The sequence below is a fragment of the Misgurnus anguillicaudatus genome, chromosome 21 (assembly GCF_027580225.2).
Source record: "Misgurnus anguillicaudatus chromosome 21, ASM2758022v2, whole genome shotgun sequence".
In the NCBI taxonomy this organism is placed as follows: Eukaryota; Metazoa; Chordata; class Actinopteri; order Cypriniformes; family Cobitidae; genus Misgurnus; species Misgurnus anguillicaudatus.
The window spans coordinates 53121599-53149006 of record NC_073357.2 but is presented as its reverse complement, the minus strand read 5'-3'; the positions used below and the strand labels follow the sequence as shown (position 1 = coordinate 53149006).

General features: G+C 39.4%; 1 protein-coding gene across 4 annotated transcripts in view; it reads right to left on the bottom strand.

Moving 5' to 3' along the window:
- The window catches only part of zfhx3b (zinc finger homeobox 3b), a 275668-nt gene that overhangs the window by 128798 nt on the left and 119462 nt on the right, over window positions 1-27408 (bottom strand). For 2 of the 4 annotated variants that reach the window (XM_055213070.2, XM_055213090.2), the window contains exon 1: window positions 21625-21969. The exons of the other annotated variants lie outside the window; for them this stretch is intronic. The gene's annotated coding sequence lies outside the window, so the exon portion shown is untranslated. Of the gene's footprint in view, window positions 1-21624; window positions 21970-27408 lie in introns of those variants that run through there. 4 annotated transcript variants of the gene reach the window in all.

Here is a 27408-nt window from a genome sequence, read left to right as displayed (position 1 = left end):
TTTTTCCCTCCGCTCTCCACTGGCTTGACAAGCAGATATTGACAGAGCAGTTACACACTAACCCATTGGGGGAAATCCTCTACAATGTGCCCCGGGCAGCTGATAAATGGAAGTCATACGCTACCTGAGAGTACAAGTGCCCATACACGCACACAAAACACAGACGCACGGTTGCACAGAAAAGTTGACAAAACAAAGGAGTCTGATAACAGCAGGAAGTGAAACAAAGAGAGATACATATTGAAAAATATAACAGGGCTGGATTAGGCGAAGGTCATTAACGTTTCCTTGGACGCAGATGTTTGTCTCTTTCTCATTGTCGTGAGATATTTCGCTTGGGACTGAGAGATTATAGTACACAAACCTGAGTTGATCATGATCAAAATACTTGATTAAAAAAATCGATAGCATTCAATAGCCAATTAAATCCCTTTTAAGAGCATTATCTACACGGAGGAAAAAACTAAAAAGGCAGAGAGAGATTATTGCATTCATAGATGTGGATGGTCCAATCCGGGTGGTTCAGAATACGGTAGACAGGTGACGCAAAAACTGATGCAGGGGTGCAGGTGTCCAAGGATTAGCTATGAAAAAGCAAAAAGGGTCGCTCAAAGAGCCGTCTCTTCTCTTCGCGAGATGGTAGGCTGATAAATAGCCAGGGGTAAAGCGTGAGCTATCACTTTGTGATATGATGTCAGTAACCTTCATTGATCCACGTGCAGACAGGCAGACCTTATCGCAGGCTCTCCTTCTGTGATATACCGATGTCTGTTTTTTAATACACTGCGCTTTTGGTGAGGGTGTCATGAGCTAACCTCTGGCACCTGGGGCAATATTTTACAAAATACACTGCAGGGCTTAACGCTAAGGATTTCTTTTACTGGCCCAGTCGGGTTCAGATTTTTACTGGCCCTGCCAAAATATTACTGGCCCCACCAAAAAGCAAGAAAATAAAAGATGCATGAATATGTTTTTTATCGTTTTTGACCCATATAGCCATAATAAGTAAGGTTACAACACCAAAAACTACTAGCCTTTCTCATAAATGACAAATATTGTTAAGGACAAGTAAACCGTTAGTAATAAAATAAGAACAAATTATCAAATTATCAGCGATAGCACAAATAAATACAACAAAAAGATACGACTGAAATAATTTTCAGATTGATCTAAAAGTACTGTACACTGAAAAAATGATTCATTCAATTTACTAACTTTAAGGTAAGTGGTTACAATCAACTTATTTAAGCTACATTTAAACAAAAGTTGTTTTTCTATTTATTTTGTTGTTGTTGTTGTTTAAATGTAGTTTAAATAAATTGATTGCGACCACTTACCTTAAAAAATTAAGTAAATTGAATGAAACATTTTTTCAGTGTACTTTTCAGCTACAGATATTTAATAGTTTCTTTTATTTTATATATTTTCTATTTTTTCTATTTTATTTTTTATTATTTTTTATTTTCATTTCTTTTATTTTCATCATTTTTTATTACAACAAAACAAATAAAATCATTTTAAAATGTATCTAAAAGTACCGTACTTTTCAGGTACAGAAAATGAATTGTTTATTTTATTTTATTTTATATATTTATATATTATAATTTCTTTACTTTTTATCATTATTATTTTATTACAACAAAACAAAAAGATACAAATAAAATAGTTTTCAGATTGATCTAAAAGTACTGTACTTTTCAGGTACAGAAATGCAATTGTTTATTTTATTTTTTTATTTTATTTTATTTCATTATTTTATTTTTTATATTTAATGCCATATCAGCACAAAAAGCTATTATCATTGTAAACACAAATGGGTGGTTTCCCGGACAGGGATTATCTTAAATCAGGACTAGGCCTTAGTTCAATTAGGAAATATAACTAGTTTAGACAAACATACCTTACTAAAAACATTACTTGTGTGCATTTTGAGGCAAAACAAAGTGCACTGATGTATTTTAAGATAATGTCAGTGCAAGTGGTTTTCAGTTTGGGCAGCTCTTACATTTCTTTTAGTCTAGGACTAGTCTAATTCCTGTCCAGGAAACCGACCCAAAGTATCACAACACTCAGAAATTGAATCGAAAGCAATTAAATGTAAAGTAATACTGCATAGTCTTTTCTGTATAAATGGGCAAAATAAGTTTAAAATGATTGTTTAAGAAAGTTTGGTATTTAAGCTAATGGGTACAGTACAGTCAATGTAAAGGAGCAAACTGAAATCGGGCAATTACACTAAATAAACTCACACAAACTCCAGGGCTTAATATGGGATGCCAACCAATAGGCCCCAACTCCGACTAGCTTCTTTTTATAATAAATTGCGATTCAAACAAAATGTTTTATTAACTGAGAGGCTGCTGTGGTCAAACAAAAACTGAGCCTTTCTGCAAAAGCCTGTGACAACCATGACAAAGAACAGCAGTCCGAGCAGATGTTTTTTTTTCCACCGAGAAGATCAGCGACTGAAAAACATGCAGACATGTACTTCCAGAAATATCAAAGTGCCGACAGGAACTTCCCTAGCACAGGTTTAACCACAAACCTGACCCGTGAGGAAACAAACACACCTTTACTTTACAGTATATCCCCAAGGAGAAACAACCAATTCACCAGTGCCAAACTCAAATCCATGCACGTTACCTCAGGGCACAGCCTTGAATGCTGGCACTCCTAAAGAAAAGTCAGAAAACAGTTAGTTGTGTGAGGGGAAAACACATGACTGCTAGAGGAATAAAATAATTTTTGCAATACTAAAAGTAGCAGATTATGGCTATCGGTCCTTCCAGTTAGTTTACAGTCTCCTAACAAACACGCTAATTCTGCTGAAGTCTATGTTGGCAGAGCGTTGCAGAAGATAAAAGTGACTGGACGGAGAGAAGCAGTATTATCCTACCTATTGATTTTAGCTGTTGGGTATTACGAAGAGAAAGAGTGGTTTTATCAGGCTAAGATCCCCCTACACTTTTCCTAACTAAACCAGTCTTTCCATAGCTTATCTGGCAGGAGAGGCTATTACTTACAACTTCAATGCCCTTTTCACCTGGGAGGACAGGAGCTGTCGAGGTTTATCAGAGAGTCTACTTCCATCGTCGTAACCCATGTCTCAGACAAACCTACTAAAGAGATCGGCAACAATGACCACTACAGAAATCAACTTTAAAACAAAAAAACTTGATTCGAGGGAAGGATTGCGATGTCAGCATCTGCTTTCCTGGACTTCAAACATCACCTGTAGTTTAAGACTGGTGATTTAGCAATTAAAGCTCTTCCTCTTCTCCTGCCCTTTTCCTATCTGTTCCGAATATGAGCACGAGAAAGGAAAGATAATGAGAGCGTTATAATCCCACTGAGGAGTCTAGTACATCCTCTAATCACAGACTAAACGTTGGTTTTAATTACAGAGGAAGAAAGATATCCGAAGCGTACAATGGCACCGAAGCTTAAAAAACATGGTAAACGTCCATTATCGTACAAAATCGGTATTGGTACTCAATTCCTATGCAGAGATATGAGAGCATCCCAATCTAATGCGTTCTCACTACCGAATATTAATAATGGAGATACTTGGTTAGACTTGGAGGAGAGAAAACCGCTGCTTAGCAATTACCGTAAAAATCCATAATCTAATCAATGTGCAATTCAAAGGGATTGTCTTAATACATATAAAATATGGCCGATGTTGAATATGTATACAATGATAGGCTGCATAAATCGACGTGAAAATGCTATTGTGAATATGACCAATGGGGGGATTGTGGCAACTGAGGAAACAAGGCAATAGTTTAACGATTTACATATTTCATCACAAGGCAACGCTGAAAGCGCAGGGAAGAGGATTACAAAACAACTCGATCCATTAATGAAATACGAGCAATCATTTTAGAGCCAATTCAGATTTCTCAAGACTTTGACACTGAGCAAGCTCTACAGTCTGGGAAAGAGCGTGCAGTGATTTTCTGAGCGAGTAGCCAGGAAAAGAAAAGTTTGTTTTTTGTACCCAGGGCTGGCACGATCTCCAAGGGCTCTGCTGTAGGACTGCCGGCCGCCCTGCTTGACTCCAAGCCCGTCTTGCAATTTGCTAGGGGTGGAGATAAATCTTATCTCAGAGACCTGATTAAGTTTTTAATTTACACTCCAATCAATAGTCCAAGTCTATTGGCAATATGTCTGAAACTCTATTTACCAAAGGATTCGCTGCTATCAATTGATCAAGGACCTAGCAGCCATAAATTATAGACATATGTTTGTGTGTCTGTGCGTGTGTGTATGTGTGGCAAAGGGAATTTTCTTTATTGAAAAGTGAAACGATGGGAAAGTTTGAGCTGCAGGCGAAGCAAAGTTGCCCCCAACAGGGCTGATCATCTTACATCAACACACCCTTGAAATCACAAAGGCCTCGGACTATCTCTCTTAACAGCGCACATGCTGGGAGCGGGGTGCAGTTTAGCACTTCTGTTACCAATGCATATGGCCAAATTAAGACTGAGATTACACAATGCTAGTCACGCTTTCACGAGCTGAGAAAAACACACACGCTCTGACCCGATCCCTCCCACTTCCGGCTTCTTCCTGCACAAGAGCCGTTATCTGTTTACACTCTTCAAGAGGAATCCGCTTGCACCGTCGCTGCCCGCCTGATGAATTCCTGAAGCCAGTTCCTCTGCCAGGCTCCGAGTCGGGGCAGCGTTTTAAACAGAGGCAGGGATTGTTTAGGCACCGGTTTGCACTGGTATAACATCCAGGAAACGTCCCAATGGCTATTTTAAGCTATTTTGATATTTGTTTAAAAGTTCAGAGACTGTGTGTAGGGGATGGGAGTAGGAAAAGATGGACTGAATAAAAAAACAATCACAGTAAAAAGTACATTTCTCCAAACTTATCTGGCAAGTTATATGAATTTGTTAGCTGGCTTGCTGCGTGTTCCTATGTTAGCCCAATGTTTGATCCATGAGATTTCTCCTGTCTGTATGCTCATGTGGTGAGCATGGTGGGGGTTAGTGTGACTCCCCCACTCCTCGTTTCCCAGGAGAAGAGCGGAAAGAGGGCAAGTCCTTATCGGCGTGGAGAAAGTGTCGTCATAGCATTTCTGCTATGACCCTGCTGACTCGCCCATTCCTTAACATGAGATCACTCTGGACAGCTGACCTCAATATCACTGTGAGATGCTCTGCCAACCCGCTAAACATCCAAGGGCTCTTCCTACCCTTAAAACAGAAGATAGCGACCAAACCACTGCACCCACATGCATTTCAAACAGCCATTATGTCCCCAGTTTAGGCAACAGCATAAACTAAGCAGTATGCACTTTAAAATGCATACTATTTTATTTAATAAATGGTCTTGATTTATAGAACTAAAAGTAAGAGTTTGCAGTATGCAACAAAAATGTGCAACAGTAATAGTAACAAGGTCACATATTAAAACTAAGCATGTTGCCTACAAGTTGTCAACTCTGAGGTACATTTCAGTATCTAATTTTGTTTAATATATGTCCAACTTTTTGGCTGCAAAAATATTTTTTGAAATCGTTAGTTGATAGAGTCCAGTTTGCACTGTGGGATAGCATCCCACGCAGTGAATATCTGAGCTAATGTGGTACTGTAGGTCATCTGGGTATTTAATGCATACGGTAAATGTGCATGCTAAGCACAATATACATTCTGCATACTACAAGGTAGGCTATAGCACAAGAGTAATAGTCCAAACATATTAAGATGTCTTTCAATGTATCTTTTTCCACCCTCTTCTTTCTCTTCCTTCCTTTGTCTATTTTAAGAGCGAATTAAATAAATGAAAGGAAACACATGCTGGGTTGCATTAAACAGACGTCACATACGACATTCATCTTACATTTGACTGTATGCTCTACATTTCCAACTCCTTACACACAACAGGGATACTAAAGGAGAGGTGACAACCACATACACACAGAATGTATGTTCCTCAACAAAATGTTTCTGACAGTGAGCGACTGGCAATGGACGGAGAGAGAAGAATATAGCGCTGATGAATGATTCGGGGAGGAATTTTAAGTGCCATTTTGTTACGGACCGAGTCTCGCTCTGGCACGATCTACCATAAACACGTGTCAGGACTGCATGTAATTACAGAAGAAAAACTTCCTCTAGTAAAACTTGCAGGCTTGTGTATCTCTGTGCGTGTGTGTCACCGGCTACGGATACCTTAAGGAGACACACAACGGCCCTGTTGACACCTATTGGTGTAAAAAATTCTGTTAATAACATGTAATCATCTGTCATATGAGAGACAAGCAATGTTAAGTATGGGCAAAATGTGTTTTTGCAGAATATTTGAGTCACGAGTGAACAATGAGCGATTTATCAGAGCACGCACTCCAAAAATAGAGTAATATACTTCCACAAAATGCCTGTTTAAAGGTCTTTGCGCAACAATCCCACAGTCCTCTTCCAAATCCGTCTTGGAGGAAGTCTGAGTTCCTAAAACGGAGGCTGAATGTTTTCCGAACATCACGTTTCTGAGCATCTATAATTAGCAGACTTTGTTTCTCACTGCTTGTCCAAATAATATTTACATATACAAATCCCATTTGGCCGTTCCAGCAAAACCAGCTATAAGAACTTGCTCGAAATTACAAAACAAACAATACAAATGTGTGCCTGCAGATCATGAAATAAGACGAATAGTTTGAATGTGGTCGCGTTATGTTTTGACTGAAAACGAAGCGCTTCGGCACGATCCAGTGCTGTGTTTTGAGGGTCAGTGGAAGCTCTTTAGCTCAGGCAGGTCAGGGCTTGAGGTCTGAATTATGGAGAACATTCCAGAGCTCTCTGCAAACAACCCCATTTAACCCTCAAACTTCTAAAACCATGCCAAGATTTCCTTCCCCTTCTGTCTCATGAATTACTCAAGTGGTTAAACATCAAATGATGTAATAATGTCTAATCAGCGGCTATCGAAGAAAAGAAAAAAAAAACAGTAAAAAGTTTCCCTTCCTTAAGTTGTAAAGTTTATTAGCGGCCTGTTAGATATTTAACAACAAGAAATCGATGCAAATGGAGTTTGCTAAGTGCTCGACACGTGTTTTTCCTCCATGTTTTAAGGGCTCGCTCATTAGGGACCACCTTGATTATCCGCACAATGCTTTGTTGAAGAGCTATTTGTCTGTCCGCTCTGTGAATGAGAAAGCAAGCAAGGAAGCCAGAGAGCGGGGGACACAGGCAGGCTTGTGGGTTTTTTCGGTTAGGGCCCCGCCCTTGCTTTGCCACGATTGTAAACTTTTCTGTTGATATGCAAAGCAGTGCAGATCATTTGCGTCCCCATGGCAACAGCGCCCCTGCTTTGCACAAATGTAATGATTAATCGCGCCTTTGATAACAATGGCCGGCACCGCTGTTCCAACATAAACGCTGTGTGGAAGGGAGCGCACGAACGCAGGGGGATCCACACACGGGCATGCTTGCACGCCCATTCGCCTGCTGTCACCCGTCCGTTCAATGTCAGGGGTGTGCGACCATGTGCTCGAAGAAGACTACGGGAAAGTCCAATATGATACACATCTAACAACACACTAGTCATCTCAGAAACATTTCCTATGCTTTCTCAAACTTTTTATAGCGAATGGATGCCTCTTCACTTTTTGTCCCACAAGATTTTTAACAGCCAAGCATAATAATAAATGATTTTCAGTCATATATTCAAAGTTTGCCATGACCCTGTATTGTGTGTGTCCTCAATACAGGCCGATAGATAGCTAGATAAAGCCTGTATGTGTTTGTACACGCCAGCACTGAGGCTTCTGACTCAATGCAGGAATGTGGCCAGAGTTTGGGTCTCTGAAACTGTAATTCAATCAACATCACTTGGCTTTGATGCAGATTTACTTTGTCAGCGGCGCTTTGCCGTTAATTTATCGTTTTGCAAATGGAGACAATCCAAACATTCATTTCGCTGTCCTCCAGTACCTGTCAGAGATGGGCAGGTGAAAATCTAATAACCAGATTTTATTGGCTCACACAACACAAGCATCACCTCAGTGGATCTTTGGGAATAACACAAGGGAGAAATCCTCCAAGTGTGCTACCAGTCAACCCCAGCCCTGACAGAAGGCCACGGCCACCCCCCTTCAGCCCAAAGCCACATAACACTCACTGCTGAGGGAAAGTAAACTGTGTGTTATGTCTAGTGTCCAGATGGGCAGACGTGGTGTGGAGACATGGCCCCTAAAAGGGGCCGGGTTGGGAGTTGGCCATGCAGCACAGGGTTAACCGTGCCGTGAAGAGAAACAATGAATTACAGAGAGAGAGCAAGAGAGAGAGAGAGAGAGAGAGAGAGAGGGAGACTACTCATGCAGATGTTGCCAGGCTCTGCCGGGTCACACAATCACACACACATTAGCATTCCTGATAGAGGGAATTGGGATTAAGGGCCCTGAATGCCTTTCTCAACTCTGAACACACTACAGAGAGAGAGAGAGAATGCAGGACGACATGTGGAGAAAAGAGTGCAAAGAGGATAAAAGCACCTTGACTAAAAGTAGGTGAGAGAAACAGAAAGAAAAGATACAGGACAAAGTAGTTAGAGAGAGAGAAATTCGGAAATTAATTTTTGAAAAGAAATGTTTTAATATATTGAGCTTACAGCTATAGTAAAGACTCTCTGGATGTTTTAATTTTTTTTACAGCAGATCAAATAAAGCATCTGGACACCTTGGCAAGGTTATCTAAATGTAATAGATAATCAAATGTTATTTTATTCATACTACCCAAGCAAGGAACACTCATTCTGACGAAATATCTAGTGTAGGGAAGGACTTAACAAAACTGTTAACACAAACACCTTGTTAGATATAAAAAAAACAAAGTTACGTAATACGATAAACTACACCTGTGTGAACTTGTGGAGAACTCGTATACACTATAAATAGTCCAGTAACCAGTTGCTTACAAAACGGACGGTAAAAGTGAAAGGACCACTGAGCACAGACCTTAGTTTCTGTTACATATTTACACATTTATTTCAAATGCGATTAGACAAAGAGTTTTCCTTTCAAAAAACAGGTCTAGAGGAACTCGCGTTTCCCTCTGTTAAAGATACCAGCTGTGTTCTGTGAGGAACCGTGGCCTACACAAACACACACAACCTTTGATCAAACCACCGTGACTTAGCCAAATGTGCATACAAACAGTTATGGGTCTGGTTATGCGTTTAAGTGCGTGTGTGTGCTAAGCTTGTCGCACTGAAAAGAAAACACACTGGACAGTGGAAAGAAATAAAGAATAACACGACCGCAAGATACTATCCGCATCTCCATGTTTTTGATCGTACAGGAATGTAATATTCAAGTGACTCAACAGGGTAGCAACCAAAATAACCTAAATTACTCTGGTAAAGCATCCTACAGTAGCCTACTCATTTGTATGATTTACCAAACAAATGAAACGTTACTCCGATAAGCATACAAAATATATCGCAATGCATTTTAATTGTATGCATTCGTTTCTATAGACAGGGGGTAATAAACAAACGGCTTATGTGGCCCAAACGTAACTTCTGGTTGACTTCGCATTTTTTTTATCAATTATTTTTGATAACACGCAAAATAGTAAAGTTTCTTGGTTTGAATCATAGCTAAAATGTATTAACTACTACACTGAGTGAGCTAACGTTACTGTGTAAAATTTTTGTATAGGATGTTAGCTACAGATCCTTAAATTCTGACTGCCAAACCTCTCTTGTTTGCACAGTGATCAATGCTCGTCATCTCGCCTCGTATTTAAGAAACCAAAACATTTTTATTTTCAACAAGGTATTTGTTCCAAGTGTGAGTTTAGCCAATAGCTAGACTGATAGACAAACATAGACCGGAAGTTAAATTCGCTACAGGCGCATAACCGTGACAACGCGTGGGTGTCTGAAGAAATTTTTATATTTTATAGTGAAAATACATAGTAACTTTCCTCTAGTTTTGTTAATGTATTTTTTTTTACCGAACATGTGACGGTGCATTCTGGGTTTGCTTCTATTGAAGGCTAAACACAATGCGACTTAAAGGATAACTAAAAAAGAGAAACGACCGCTGATGGATGAGCCGAAGAGAAAGAGCTGAAACTCGGAGCGGAGCAAAGCTTATCCAGCTAATTTATCTTCACAGAGGTCAAACCTAAACTCCAAACTCAGGGATCTGGCTAGTCTCAAACTCTGTCGAAATTCATTTCCTCCACCTCGAAACATTTCTGCTCAAAATGGAGGTATCGCCATCTCACTCACTCATTTTGCGCGTTGCCTCTTCCATAACTTTATCATTACTAATTGCTTCCAGAACCACTATTGTTCTTGCCAGAGAGGGACACGTTTCATTCATTGTGATGCATGGCTGACCTCAGATCAGCTGTTGGATGTAAACTTTTAAAGCAGCTAGATTGTACACTGCAATATATATTCAGATTAAATCTTATGTTCGAGCAGCTAAAAAATAATGAAGCAAATAAAATGTGCTGCCAGGTTTCTGAACTCTGAAGAAAAATTGTGTCCAACGTCTGGCTTTGTGTGTTAGTGAGTGATGCCAGAGCTGCAGGGACACGCAGATTTGACTATACACCACCCCTGTCCACAGTCAATGCCAGCCCCCGACTCCAAAACTTTTAACATTTCCCTCTTTTCTGCTCATAAATTTGCATGCTATTAAAACAGCTGACCTAAATGCATTTTGAGCACCAAACGTAATTAGTCAGAGCATCCTTTGTATGAAAGCATGAGCTTGCTACTGTGGAAAAATCCAGCTAATGCCAACATCTAATTGTAGTTGGTTTAAGGGGTGTTTAGAATGACAACTTGCAGTCATAAAGTTACTGGAACTCAAATTTTGATCAAGTTAACCAACATACCTAGCTGCAGAAGATTGTTGCCAGCGCAATCAATCTGGCCTAGATTCTTGTTCTGCTGGGCTACCAGCAGGTGGACCTTGTCTTAACCTGGCAGACCAATAAAAAACAACTTGACCCCTTTTAAGCTGGCACAACCTGTTTTTTCCAACAGGGTCCGAAGCCTTGCAACCCAACCTGGCACCGTTTTAATCAAACCTACTGGAGTCAGTCACTTAGAAAAGCGATCCCCATGCAACCCGGCTCCCCCCGTGCTGAGGAGGAGTGTCAATGAGGGGCTAATAAAGAAAGACAATAAGTAAACAAGCAGGGCAAGACCACCCCAGCTTGTAGGAACTCCCTTCCTCTCGCTGGGTTGGCACACATTCAATAGGTTCTGCCGTAATTAGTCTCACCAAAGCTTGTTTAGCATTTGCATATAAATGCGCTTGCTGGCAAGTGCTAAACACACCATCACGAGCCATGCTCATAACAGACGGTGACCACACCTCCGGACCCTCCAGGAGAGAAAAAGGGGTCCCAGGGGGCCCTCAGCCGACACAAGCCCCCACTGTGGTTCTCCTCCCCCGTGCCAGTTGCCTTCAACAGGTTGGCACCCATCTGCTAGCACGAAGGGGCCAGCGCTGGGCCCGCTCTCAGTTCCTGTTTCGAAGGAGATTGCGAAAGATGGCAGCCAGGCTTCCTGTTTCTCTGCTTATGTCATGTTTCGAGCCTACAAAACGAGACCTGAGAAAAAGAGACAGACGCACACACGCAACGTTCTCAGGAAGTTTTAATGTGTGAGAAGCGTTTTCTTTCGGCCCGCTCACATCGTGGTCATATGAACTCGGAGCACTTTGCCCCCACAGATGGAGCGCAGAAATAAAAATAACACACAGGGACTGATCTGTGATCACCTAATCTAGCCTTGGGATGGATGCTATTGTTCTCTTTCTCTGTAACATGCAACAATTCTTTCCTTTCCATGAGAACCCCCCCTCACCCCCCTTCAGTTTCCTCCACAGCTCTGGCAATTGTTATGACAGATCAATTCATAAAAACTGAGCTAGGAAGGAAGTGATGAAACGAGTGTCTGTGCGCCCTCCACCCCTGCGTCCCATCCACTGTAAACAAAATGTGTGTCACCGAAAGGAGATACCTACAACCTAGGCCACATAACAGGAATTCAAACAAAAATTTTAAGTTTTCTCTTTGCATAAAAAGCTCTTCGTGAGAACCTGGATCAAGTCCAGATTGTTTTTATAGCCCTAGAGATTTAATGGAGTTGACAGCTTTGCTTCATTTCGGAGTCAAGATTTTCCTCCAATGATTTTTTCAAATTTCCTTACGAGAAATAACATTAGCGACAAACAGGAATATTGCTGACATATTGTGCTGATATAGAGCTATATAATTAATGTAGATAACATAACGCCTGATATATTTGATCTTGGAAGAATTTGATAAGAGACATATTGAAATTTTACTGTAGATTGCATAGCTTGTTATCTTAGCAAATCTCTGCAGTCTAACATTGTTAAAATTAAGGGGCTTTTTTGTCAAAACGCCTGAAAAGCACAAGACTCAATTTTCTCTTCAGTTAATCGTATTACTTTCAAAAAGAAGCTATTGAGACATTAATGAGATCTCGCTTTCGCGCGTGGAAGACGCAATCACGAACTTACCAATCTGATATTTTACATGTTAACCATATGTGGTTTGGATGTCACACAAATTCTGACACCCGTCACGCGAGTGTAATAATATTCCCGACAACACGTCTGTCATTACCAGGGTGAGACATTAATATTTACGCAGCACTGAACAAATTAGCTTTCGATGTGTTCTTGTGTATTTCAAGCAACTGCTAGCCAAACATTGACTGGTACAGGTCCAACAGCCTAACTACAAACACCCCACAGCTATAGGAAAGGGGAGATATCTAGGTTATGCGTACAGGTACAAACTTGTCACAAAACTGGACAAAAAAAAGGAACAAAAGCTTGGCACTTGACAAAGAAACTGATCCATAAATGTTTCATGTGAGAGCACAGTCTGTCTTTCACCTCCGCGTGACCCACGCTACACTCCTCTGTCTCTGTCTTTCGCTTATATGCAAAGTCCGGAAGTTTAGTAAGCTTTCAAAAAGAACAAAAATGAGGTACTAGTCAAATTAGGTATAAAACAGATGACAGATAAGGCGACTTTAGCTTGACCGGGCAAAAAAAACGTACGTGGCCAGGGATTATCATTTTGAGTTGGAATACGCAATAAAAAAAGGTTTTAAGGTGTGTGTGCTGGTACACAAATCCTAAAATCCAGGGAGTCCGACAAAAGACATCCAATTTTACAAATAGGTTCAAATATTTGTGAACAAACATTTGGGGCATAGAGATATACATTTATTTTTTAGTTTTCACATCTATACGAGTATTTTTTATTAAAAAGTAGTTTTCGGGCAGCTAATACTGATCATGCATTGCAAAAGGTCAGACTATGGCTGACAGATGACACGAAATGGCAGACAGCGCTCGTGACGTCACGACTTAGGGGTCACCGATCTATTGTGACTGTCTGGTCTTGAGCAATTCCCAGTGGCCTTCCTGCCCCGTTGGCCAGTTGCTCCTGCAAACGGGGTAACACCCCAAATTAAAATAAGGGGGATTACGGCTTAAATATATATACATAACAATCTAAGGACCCAGGATTGACAACAAACACGAATCCTGTAAAATATTCTGCCAAATGTTTTACGTATGCACTAAATCCACACAGCTTTTCAATTCGTTCCAATTAAATTAATTCAAGGTTAACCGTATTAATTATGTGCGTACCCAACAAAAGAAACGAAATAATGGGTTTTGCCGTGCAGAGGTTGTGTTAAGCGTGCACACACAAGGGGAACAGCCAGACACCAGCAATAGTGTAACTTCACGCAGGCCTGATTTAATTGTGGTCCTATGTAACACTTAATAGAGAGCGCAGTGCACCTGGCAAAAACAAGTTACACCCAAGAGGGATGTAGGGGTGTCCGACAATACCAATTAAACACCTCAGCCAATGAGCTGACCTCTCACAGGACTCTCCGTGCCAGTAGACCAATCGCATCCCTCTCCTCACGTCTCACTAAATACCTGTGTGATAGAAAGGCGACAGGAAAAGACGAGGATTTTTTCGGCCAACGTTTAATTATACTGTCTAGGAAGAAATGAAATTTCGGAGAAGTAAACAATAATCATTGGACACCTGCAAACAACACTGTATTTCCAGACACAAACACTTAAAAATATTTATGCACTGTTATATTTTCCTTCATGAAGCTAAAGCTTGTTTAAAAAAATATGATGTAAAACTTTAATAGGCTATTCAGGAATAAAGAGCAAAAATACTGAATAAATGTATAAATATACCATACATATAAAATACACTTCTGAGAATCAGATTTTTTAAATATAACCAAAGCCTGAGTCGGTGGTTGCACAAATTACGGATTATGAATTATTATGGATTTTTCCACATAAAAATATTTGAAACTGAACCAAAATGGCTGCCATCAAATAGGGAAGTGAGCTGTCTAGAGACTCTGCCAGACACCGACCTTGATCCTCACCCGCATTGTAAACACAGTCACACAACCAGAGTATCACCTTTAATTTTGTTTATATAAAGCATGTTTAATAGCACCGGGCATTTTATGCTGTATACAAAGAGATAAAATATCACATTAAATTAAAGTAAATTAACAATTCTTAATTTAATTTTTAATTAAAAAATAAAATGAATTATTCCGATAATACAACATTCTCCATTTGATTTTAATCCTTATCAAAATAATACACAGTATGCAATTACTTATTGTCTTTGATATAGACAAACTTTATTATTTAAATTAGTATCAATTAGACTCACTCAAAAAAATACTATATTGTAGTATGATTTTGGTTAATTCCTAAAATAATGGTTTTTACTAAAAGTAAAAAACAACAACAAATAAGCACAGAAACAGGTGTAGCATCAATGCTATTTTACACACCGCACACGTGTGTGTGGGTATGAAGTGAAAGCCCAGAGGAGATGTGCTGTTAGAGGGCCTGTAGCACTTAGGGGCCATTTTATTGCTTTGCTGTGGTCAAGTGAGGTGCAGCCAGCTCAATTCCAACACAACAATGACAAAGAGGACCACCGAGACAAAGGGGTCTATCTCTGCCTCTTAACCCCTTCACGGCTAAACAAACACACACAATATGAAAACCACCAGCATTTGCTAAAAGACGTACATACACTACCAAAACACTCGATAGCCGTTTCGTTTCAGACCCTACTAATAGATTCAAGAGCCCGGCCAGCCCGAGAGGTGTCGCTAGGCCTCAATGCCACAAAGACAGAATCGAACGACTATACCGTACCTTTCTCTCCTCTCCTCTCTCTGCTCCTCCTCTCTCAGTGCACCATGGGGGACCCGTATGGGCTGCTGCACATTTGCAAATGAATCACGCTTTTTGTTTGAGATTTTTTTATCCTTTTCCAAACACGGAAAAGGGAGAGAGGAGGGCCGTCTTTAATCCCGTAGAGGATAAGCTGTGCCGTACACAGAAAGGAAGTGCCATCGGCCTGTCGGGCTTCACCCGGTTCCCACTCGGCATTCCTGGAGCCCTCACACACGCACGCGTGCTGTCCATCACTCACTCGCATGCACAGAAACAACCCGCGTTACTGACAGCCCATGCGGCACAGCGCTCAGCTGCGAATGATCTAAGCACACTTGATGATTTGTCACGTAGGCATAACGTGTCGTACGTATAATAAAAATCTATTAACACCACTCAAGCTAAATGCACTCATATATATGAAAATATATTTAGATTTTTTTTTTGCATAAAGTTTGAATAAAATGTATTGCTGAAAATGCATACTAAAATATTATTTATATAATACACCGAGGGCACGATACAGCGACACTCCTCGACCAATACACACACTCGATCCAGGTCTGTTTTCATGTCATTGTGCTAATCTAGCTGAAGCTAACGCTGGCTACATCACATGGCGTGCTAAGCATAAAATGTGCCAGAAAAATAACATCTGCAGATGCTCTCAGGACTTGAATGATCAACTCCACTATATGTCTGTTCTCCCAGATAGCTTGGTTAACATATATACACATCATTAAAAATCATAAGAGGGATGCTCTTATGCAAACTGAGCTTGTTGTCACAATTGTTTTATATATAAAATTAAAATTAAAAACTATTTATAAAAATGCCACATAAGCTTAAATTAATAGGTCTTTGTTTATATTTTTCACTGTATTTACTTTTTTTACTCAAAGCAGAACATTCCCTATATTGTCCTTTATGAAAACTTTATGCATGAAAATGACACCTGCATGCATAACATCACAAAAATAAAAACTGCACACATCCGTTGCATTAAATGAGCATAAAGAAAAGAATAACAACGAGAATGCAGCGATCATGTCCACGTCACAGACCCTTATGCTTTCCTCTGTGTGGACAGAAAGACGACCTGGGCTCCCAGCGTCTGCGTGCCCTCCATGTTTTATGCATTCTGCCTCTTTGTGATGATAAGCGACAGCACGGAGGGTCGGACGCTGGGCTCCGGGGTGCAGGGAGGAGAAAAGGAGGGGTTGGGAAACAGGTCCACATCCCTGCCGAACAGTGACACGATTACCCCAGAAAACGCTGCTGTTATCCACCTTAACAACAGGCCTATACCCTGCATCTGTGCTAGAATAAACCCTCACATGCACACACATATATGTGCTGTGTAAAATATTATTTATGATGCAAATACATTGTACATCATATATAAACCACATATTACCAATGTCTTTATTTACAATCAGGTATACAATACATAAAGTTTGTCATCTATTTTTCCTCAAATTAGCCAAAATATTCATTCTGTCTCACATTGTATTTCCTAATCATGACATTAGCTATGAATGACAAATGCTGTGGGCTACGTACGTCTCTTGAAATATTGCCTGACCGACAGAAAATGTGCACGAGCAGCTTCTTGCAATAAAAGAGGAATTCTGGTCTCTCCCTTATACACACACACGCACGGAGATAAGGACTTCTGGTTTTTATTTACTCTTCAATAACTCCTTTCTATGCCTAAATAAAAACACCTTGGCCTGCCCATTTAATATTAAAATCCTACTGTTATATAATAGGCTGCATATACCGTGAAACAGCATAAAAGTGTTAGTAAAAATTATTTTAAAAAATTATAATAAAAATGCAAGAATATGGGACTTAAGCAGTACCCGTTCACATACTGTACACACACCTTTTTTTGTGGCAATAACATATTGTGAAATAGCACCGAAATAGCACGGAAATTCCCGCAACAGAGAAAAAATAAAAGCAGCAGCAGAACATGAAAAAAAAAAACGTGGAAAGGAAAAGTGCAGACAGTCCACGCAACCGACTGTAAGGTGAAACCGTGGCTTGAGCCGGGCTTGTGGTAAAGGCTGAGTTTACACAGGTACAGCGTACCTAACTATCGTCCAACCCCTTCACACACACACACACACACAGACTCGATCCTCCCCACCCACGCTCTGTCTACCCCCAGCCCGAGGTTTAATGATAGCACTGACACGTATGCCATTGTCCTTCTTCTCATTATGGGACAACTGGAAGAACTGGTCCTGACTGCACAGGCTTGCATATTCAAAACCATCATGTGTAATCAGACCCACTGCTCCTGCTAACCTAATTTACACACACACTCACAATTCAAGCCCTAAAGCAAATGGAGGTGGCTGGGCCTTCACTTTGCTGTGCCGCCTCAGCACGACTGGATTAATGGAAAACTCGTGACAGAGATCGTCTCCTCTCCACACACACACACACACACACACACAGCTTCACAATGAACAATCCCTAAACATGATACTTTTCTACTAAAATAGAAAACCTGTACATAATTGTTTTTAAAAAATTATAGGTTTTAATGAGGTTTTTTAATTATGCATGTTCAATAAAGGAGACTTTAATTTTTTGTACTGTTCAAAAATAAAGATACATTATACACTGTATACATATTAGGTATTACACATATATATGTTCCGTAAAAAATTTTACTTCTGATAAAAATGTATAAAATTATTATGTATTTTTTTACACAGCCTGTCAACAGTGTTGACCTAAAGAGGGCCCTCTACCACTGAGGACATCACTGAGGCTTTCCCTGAAGGTGCCAGCCCCGAGAGAGAGAGCATGAGAGAGAGAGAGAGAGAGAGAGATAACAGGGAGGGGTAAAGAGAAACATAGTCTCCCCCTTCCTATATCTCCACAATGCTATCCATACACACACATCGGCAAGAGTATATCATAACGGCTCCATACATGAGCTGGACAAGTACACTCGACATTATATACGATCACTGTTTGCAGAGGAGGAAGAGGTGAATATCAAGCCAAAAATAAAGCTTTTAAGTAAAAAGAGTAAAGCTAAATAGCAATACATCTACTTCTGAACCAGTACTATTCCCTATTCTTATAAGCTTTTTGAAAGACAGCTATGATGACAAAACTACCAAAACATTACTAAAAATTATTATAATACATTTAAATGTCAGTATAATTGTTTAAATAATTCAGTGTGTTTTAATAGTAGATTTACAAGTAAAATATAAAATATAGAAAATTAAAAATAGGGAAATCAATAAAAAATTAATTTATGGATGTGCTTGGAAACATTTTTAAATTGTCCAAAATGAATGAAAATGTTTGTTTATATGAAAACTAAATTAACACCACACTAGAGATTAATATGCAATTGAGAAAATAAACACAACACACCACTAAGTGTGTCTGTACACATGATAAATAGTAAAAGGATTCATTTTTTTTAAAACCACGCTGTTTCTAATAGTGTTCAAAAAAGCAGACTGCAATGTTTGTGCCATCTTTCCGTAAGATGGACAAATCCCGTTAAACGTTAACATTCGACCAGACCACACCGCAGACATTTTCTGTATCACAGCGAATATCCTTACAGCAGGACGATCACACTAAATCATGTCTGTTCGGATCTAAAAATAAGACCGCATTTACCCTGATACATCCACAAGTGAACAATGTAAAATAGTCTCTTTTGCACTGCCTGAACACTCACACAATAATTACACAACACAACACAATTAAGGGTTTCATGCCCAGGTGAAACACAAAGGCAAAGACAGACAACAAATATTGCGACAATATGACTTCCAAGAAATGAGCCAACTGCCATTAAAATCATTGTCCGCAAAAGGATTAGCTCTGAATAGCCTATCCATGAGTTTTTGAAGAGTGACTGAGATGGCAGACCTTGCATGCTGTCTTTGTTTTGTGATGGTGAAAGCCCGAGTAGAGAAAGAGAGAGAGGGAAAGGATAACGGCGAGCAAGAGAGAGAGAGAGAGAGAGGGAGAGAGAGAGACAGCCCATGCACAGCACCTGAATTATACTATATATCCTTTTTGTGTGACACTTGTAATTATTGCCACCCCTCTACTCGGGAGCCGAGAGACATTAAAGCCCTGACTTATCTGTCCTTCTCCTCCCTCACTCACTAGTTTTTGCTCCTAAAAACGAGTGGGGAAAAGGGAAGAGCTGGGTTACCCACTATGCCCCCATGAAACCGTTCTAAAGGGTTGAAATATAATAAGGAAAACACACAATGGTTCACTCCGACTGCCAATTTCCACTCACACACATAATTATGAAACATTTCTGTATCTTTGTTTTACTATACTACGCAGTTGTTTTGTATAGTAAATATATCGCAGTGAAATGCATAAACGTTAGCTTAACCTAAACAAGTGTGCTTCGCCATAGCGTCAGCTTCTTGTCTCTCTTGTTAGGACACGTCGGAGAGGATAAAAAGGGCTTGGGATTTGTGTTTTTCTGACCTCTTCCCTGATTCCTTCGATATGGCCTGTGGCTATTTGACCCTTCCTATCCTCTCAACTTGCTTTGCATGTACGCCTTCCTCTCTCTCTCTCTCTCCCTCTCTGCTCTTTAAAAAAATCATCACCTCCAACTAGGGTCTTTTCTTACACCAGTGCAAAACTCAACCCATGTTTCATTTGTTGATCACACTTTAGGTGCATTTTTAAAATCTGGCTGACCCCCACAATCACAGCGTATTATTGTTTGTGTGACCCCACAACGTAACACACACCCACCCTACTCTTTCCTCGCTGGGTAATGTTGAGTTTTCCCTTTCTCTTTCTATTTTATCTTTCCTCCACTCACTCGGTGACCCCTGCTCCCTTGCTTCTTGCCGTCTGACCCCAAGTCTCTCAACCTCCCCCTCTCTTTCTTCCCCAACCCTGCACATCCATGCTGCAGCTCGCCAACAGTCAGTCAGCTCTGGGTCTGTCTGTCCTTCCATCGCGTCGTCTTCTGTTTTTCTCGCTTTGTATCTCACTGTGGGCTACAATGTATCATTGTATGGATTCACATTTCTGCTTATTCCTGTTTGTATATCTTCGAGGGACATCTCTATGTCTGTAGCTCTTCGCCAGTTTTAGGTCCCCATCTGATTTTTTTTTTTTTTAATTCCTGCTACACCTGTACTCTTGAGTTTTTTGCTTGATAAACATTTGAGCCCCTGGTCTATTCATGGGGCAATTTCTTAATACTTTAAGCTCTTCTACTGTGCGACGAGAAATTAGCCTAATAATATTGTTGATCATTTAAAGCACTTTCTCTTAGTATTTTTCCTAGTAGCAGATTGAAATGCTGTAATTTAATTTTTTGAAATCAGTACCCATTTCATTTAACTGCATTAATTACAAGCTAATATACACGATAGTCGTCCGTTTCTCGTTAAAAGCCATTCGCCGCGGTCGTGCCGTGTCCAGCGCGGATCTTCGGGCTCGAAGCTCCGGCTGATCCGCTCACGAGACCCGGGGCTCCGTCTTTACACCCAACACACTCCCCTGAACACTCACACAATCTCTCTCACACACACATGCCAATCGATTTGCATGTGACTCCGACTGGGAAGCGGCAAAGAACAACTTTAACAACCCTCGGAGTGAGAAATAAAACGTGAAAAGACGGCGAAAGTGGCACAGGCGAAAAAAGTAGAAGAACTGAAATGCAAAGCGAAGGGCGGAGAGACATGCACACACTAGAAAGGAGACGAAAAGTAAAGATGTGGATTTTTCGCTCCCGAGATGTTCGCAAAATCGGCGAGGAAATGAAAGCGCGAGGCAAACGCGCGTTTCGGTGCAAAATGGGAACGCGGGCGAAGCTTCCCTCACGGCGGACCTGGACGGACTCGCAGGCTGGACTAAGGCGCCTCTTTCCCGGCTACGATCACGTCGAGCTCCCGCTACTCTCCCACCAGCGTCTACCCTTTCACATCGACACCCTCTTAAAAAACATCTTTCTTGACACTATTCGTGCTTTTTGTGACCACTGTGATTACATGAAAATGCAGAAGTGTGTGTTTAAATGCAACTGTTTGGAAAAGGAATCGCTGTCTTGCCCTTTTCTATTCTTCCATGAGAAGCACGAGAGGACGAAACCAGATGTAAACACAGGTAACGATACTGATAAAAGGCATAAAAATAAAAGCAACTTGCATGAAAATAACTTGCAATCGCCTGGTTTTTAACACGCTAGGAGAAAAGGCAAAGCCGGCGACGATACGCCGAAATCCCGAAAGCAGTCGCGTGTTATTGAAACTAAAGAGAAAACGTAAGGTTAAGAGAGAGGCAGAAAGAGAAAGCAAAGTTACAATGTTACTTACAATGTTTCGCTGCCGCTTTGAGATCCTCGCTTTTTAATCCAGTATTGAGACGCTTTGGCTAAAGATCCCATCAAGGCAGTCCCTTTTGGTCAGTTTGCGTTTAGGATGATGGCAAAAGAAAGATCATTGTTGTTGCGGAGAGTAAAAAAAGACGGAGTATTAGTTGTAAAGGCAATATAAAAATAATTTGGATGCAAAGCAGGCGATGAGTCTCGTGTTGGAGGGAGAGAGGAAGAGGTGAAAGTGAGATCTGATGATTGAAAAGAAAAAAACTCTTTGGATCTTTATTCCTGCTAATTAGTTTCCTGCAAAAAATGGCTGTGATTAATTCAGTGCGCATGTGCTTCATTACACAGGCACGACGGGAAGGGCTAATTAGCCACCTTCTGGATCAATAAGATTCAGCAGAGAGCCGAGGAGAGAGAGAGGGAGGAGGGAGATAGAGGAGGGAGGGAGGGATGGATAGATAGATGGATGGAGAAGGAAAAAGAGGAAAGTAGTGATCGGGAATTGAAAATATGGAATTAAGTACAGCACAAAGTAAGAGTTTGATGAGAAGGAAGACACTGAAAGTTAATAGTGTAGGAGCGCGCGGCCCCTGCCGCACGGCGTTTGTGTGTGTGTTTTATTTTTTGGGAGACACTCGCTACTTTTACGTTTAGAAATACGCGCATTTAAATGTGTTTATTTAACCGAGTGTCTTTATTAAATGATAATTAAATACATTTTAACCTTAAAAAACCCGCGTTGGCAAAAACACCTTAAAGCAATAAGTTAGCTATACTTTTTTTTATTCATCTCAAAAATCTCATGATATAAATAATATTTTTATTTTATGTTTTAGAGTCGAACGTAAAAGAAGCATAACTTTAGTATAATAATGATTTTAACCAAGCTTTATCATTATAAATGTTTTAAAGGCATACAAATCTCGGAATATTTTACTCTACGCACATATGTACTTTATTGTAAACAGCAAACTTTTCTATTGAAAGAAACATGCCGGGAAAAATAAAATCGCTGCGTTTAACTACACGAAGTAAACATAAACAGTAGTATTTTGACAAATCGTAAACATATTAGATATAAAATCTGCTACTGGTTGTAACTGAGCCTCTGAACGTCTTTACAGATACATAAAAGCTGAAGTTCTGTGTAATCTTAAATGTGATTTTTCAGCATGCATGTTTACGGTATTATATCTTTGTGTTTCAGGAAGTGTTGAGATTTTCTGTGATAAATTTAAACTATCTGTTATTACGTAGCATGCATTAAAATAACTTGTTAATAACACCCTGCATGCTACTCGTGTAAATACATTTTGAAATCGTTATAATGTATTGTCATTTGCAATAATAAATGATATCTGACCTTTTTCATCGTAATAAAGCACCTGAATACCGCACGTATTTATGCTTGCACTCTGTCCTATCATGTTAGATATTGAGATTAGTGCATGCTCACGAAAGATAGAAAAACAGTGCATAAACTAAAAGCGCAAAGACACTTGTCTCTTTTTAGCTTTGCTAGATAAATTGATAAAATTCATTCATGTCAAAGATTTCAGAGAGACTTAGCAAAACACACTGTACATTGAGGTTTAACTTTGCGCTATAGTCGCTTTTTAAGTCTAGGAATATGATGAGACAAATTGTGTTTCTGATACCTATTGTCTTTAGAAGTGAACTCAAATGTATAGATTTTGCAAACAATTTTAGGTATATGAAAAATCTTAATATATGATTTTTTTCTCTTTCTGTATCCCCTCCCTCTCTCTCTTTTCCTCTCTCTCTCTCCCTCTCTCTCTCTCTCTCTCTCTCTCTCTCTCTCTCACACACACACACACACACACACACACACACACACACACACACACACACACACACACACACACCAACCACACACAATAGGTGAAGAGATAAAGTGAGAGAGTGCAATGCAAAACCAGAACTTCTTATAGTGTTACTCACTTTAAGTCTTGTAATTTCGTTACGATATCTTATAATATACTGTTACTACAACGCTCAATGTTGTTAATATCTTTATGCATTTGAATAAAAATTATGTCAGTTTAATTACATTTTGATAGTATGTAAATCTGTCCTTTGGTTATAAGCATATGACATGATACGCTTTACATGCCGTTATTGTTATTATTATTTTAAATAATTCTCGATAAGTAGTGTAGTCTAACTTTCAAGCGCGTGCGTTCAAAGAGGTGACGTTTGATCAATAGTAACAACTGTAGTATAGATCGGTGGGTTTCTCCACAGGTCTGCTTTTTTCACTTTGCCCCAAAACAATTCCCTTACTCGTGGTGGTCACTTAAAACCCCCTCTTCCCGAACCAAGAGCGTGTATCCGACCTTTGAGCTCGGACCTGTGTCCTTTCTCATGATAATGCTATTGTTGATTTTTACTAAGAAAATGACAATTCTTCTCTCTCTGTCAATGAGCACTTTCGCCACTGACAACTCGGCCTCAGTCCTGCCAAATACAACTAACCGGCGTATCAATTACATAATGTTTATTGAAAAATTATGAAATATAACTTTTTGGTTATTGTTTCTTGTCATTTTTATCCAGACAATAGGCATACCCGAATCGTTTCTCAGGTCGTATGTGCTGGCACATTTCTATCATTGCAATACATGTCAACGTATAGCCTATTATTTTCATTAAAAATTATGTATTTTACATGCATGCGTAACGTATTCAGCATAATCATATAGTTAAAGAATTAACTATTTAAAGTGTACACAATACAACACTGCTAATAATTATTATTCTAAGCAATGTAATATTCAATGTCATAATCATTTCAAATAAAATATGTATGCTTTAATAAACAGAATTATATAGAATCTGAAATTTATTGTATTGTATTTTATTTCATTTCATGCCAAATATTTGCGCAGTGGAGAGCAGAAGGCACGGAAATCCTAGCCTTTAAAGTTTAATAGAAACCCCTATAAGCTAGCCTATATAAAACAATGCACAAAGCAACGAATGTGCTGAAGAATGATCACAAACCCAAATCAACGCATTATACAAACAATGGCAATATTACACACTTTGGCCTCGTGCAAATGTGGCATCGATGTGACAGTTGCTGTGGGTGTCCGTGCGTGGTTTAAGAACGCACATATTTTATAAACGCTGACACATATAGTACATCTGCAAAAAAACTAGACTATACGTTCGCAGGAACGAACTTCCAAAGGCAAAACTGAATTATCAAATAAAACCTACATAATAAAACGTCAACGTTGCAGCTTTGCGCACATCCAGTGCCCAGAAGATGGCAACGTTAAATGTGTCGATACGTTTGATATGCATACAGATTTCGCCTTGAGAGAAGCTTCGGGATTTGTGATGTGCCTGTCTGCTCTCTGGGGAAAGAGGGATTGTAAAAATGAATGGATGGAAAATAGAGTGCGTGAAGAGTTAGAGGGCCAGTGAGATAATAAGAGGCCGGTGCGTGAAAAGGGACAGAATCAGAGCTTGTCTGTCGCTTTGTATCCTGCCATGCCAAATCTAGGCACATTTAAATAAGCAGTGTGGTCCTGTCTAGGGCTTGATAGCCATATTTATGGACGCAAATATCACCTGATTTTATAGTTTTCGTGACTTGGCAGAGCTAATTCAAGGAAACATGGTGGCAACATGATCTTCATTCCATGTTCGTTTAATATAAATATGTGTCTTATATGTAAGCCTCTATAAAGTGCAAATGCTCTGTCCTAAATATGTCTGTACAGGCAACCGAATACGCGTAACCACCCCTTGGTGAACACGCTGATTAATATGACTAGAGATGTGTAAACACATATCCAACTCAACACAGTGCAAACAACAAATACCACAAACCCTGAACTGTACTTGCAAATGTATTTTAGGCTATATAAATTATAAGACAAAAATATATAATTGTATTTAAAAAGGCGAGTATAGGCCTACATTTACATTAATATAGCCTATATATATTTTTTTTCAGCTTTTCAAAAAGAGCGTGCGTCCTTTCAACCTCTTACACCGCGCGTGCCACTGTTAAATAATACAGAGCAAAACGAAGGAAATGAAAAGAGGCATTTGGAGATAAAGGTAGCTGTCTGCAACAGTCTCGTAACTTTATTAGAAGACGAAAAACGTATTTTTTTTTAGATTAAAAAACCGCCATATTAAAACCAAAAAACACACAATTCCAAGTAATTTTGTTTGTATATGGCTGTCAAATAAGTATATGCATGTGTTACTAATGAAATAATCCAGCAATTTTTAAAACTAACATTTATCTGCATGGTTGACTAATCCAACTTTAACTTCACCAGTCAACACCGCAACACCAGCGTTGTTGTAGATATGGGCCCGACAACAGATGCGCGTATTGCGGCAGCAGAAGAGGTGTGAGTTGTGGTATATGTCTGGTCTAAATCATACACTGGGACTCAATGCACTTGACAGCAGTGGAGCATTGTCCGGTCTGAAGCCGCGGGTGGCTGGGGCAGGACGTGTTACCAGGTGCAATGGCAGCGCCCTCTTATGTTCACTTTGGCCATGGGGTTTACGCAGCATGAACCTGCCTTGTCCGGGATATATGTTTGCTCACTGCCATCTGCGCAGATCTGTGTCAAGCCTCCTATGACACCGGACTCAATTAAGTCAAATGAACACATATGAATACAGGTAAATGTTTGTTGGTAACTCATTCATTTCTGTGGTTAAAGTTTATTCCTGTGTCATTAGATGCCTTACGCACGAAGCCAAACCTGAACCAAGTTTGCAACCACGAATGGAGACTTTATATAGTGCAGTGTTAGAAATTGCAACAAAGCAATAAAACTGAAAATCATGAGCTTCATGGCGAAAACACAGATAAGTGGAAAATTATAAATTAGTATAATAATAATAATAATAATAATAATCTTCATCATTATCATCCTCATAATAACACAAATAAATAATGTTAGTCATTTCCTGCAAAATGATGCTAGTATGCTGGTGTAATCCATGCTATGTACTTTGGATACATAAAATGATACTGTCATACTATGAGCTCCGACTTACATTTAGCACATATATGAATTAAATACGATGCATGTCAGAGGAATGTTTTAATTATCACGTTACTTTTTTAAATATAAGTGTATTTGCGTCTTTTTCCCCAAAGATGTGATGAAATATGAAGACATTCCCCATCATATCTTATTTTCAAAATAGTGCCATATAATGCATGAAAAAGACCCTGTTTTATATTTATGATTGTATTGAGTATTACTGTGATGTAAAATGCACATTTATGTCATCTTAGCCTTACATGTTAACGTTCGTGCTATAAACATTTAACCATTTGAAGCTGATGGAAGCACGGTCAATGAATTCACTTGTATACCTGATATTTTACTGTTATATCACACTTAAATAATATGAAGAAAATGATGGCCAGTATGACATTGAATTTATATGTGGACGTTTTTTTTATTTTAATGATACGAGCTTGCAATTGCAAAAGAAGATTGTCTAACGCTATTTTATATTGTCCAACGCTATTTTTTACATTTGTGCTGTTTTACATATTTTATTGGCTTGTTTTTGTTTTTTTGTTTTGTTTATTGGATTGTTATTGCTAATTGCAAATAAAGATGTTTAAAAACTAATTTAAAAAGTGCAACGTTTTGTGCAGATTAGATTGATTAGTTAATTAATTAATTAACTAAGAAAGGTGTGTGTTCGAGACGAATATTTTAAATAAAACCACAATATAAACAACAACATTTACCATCTT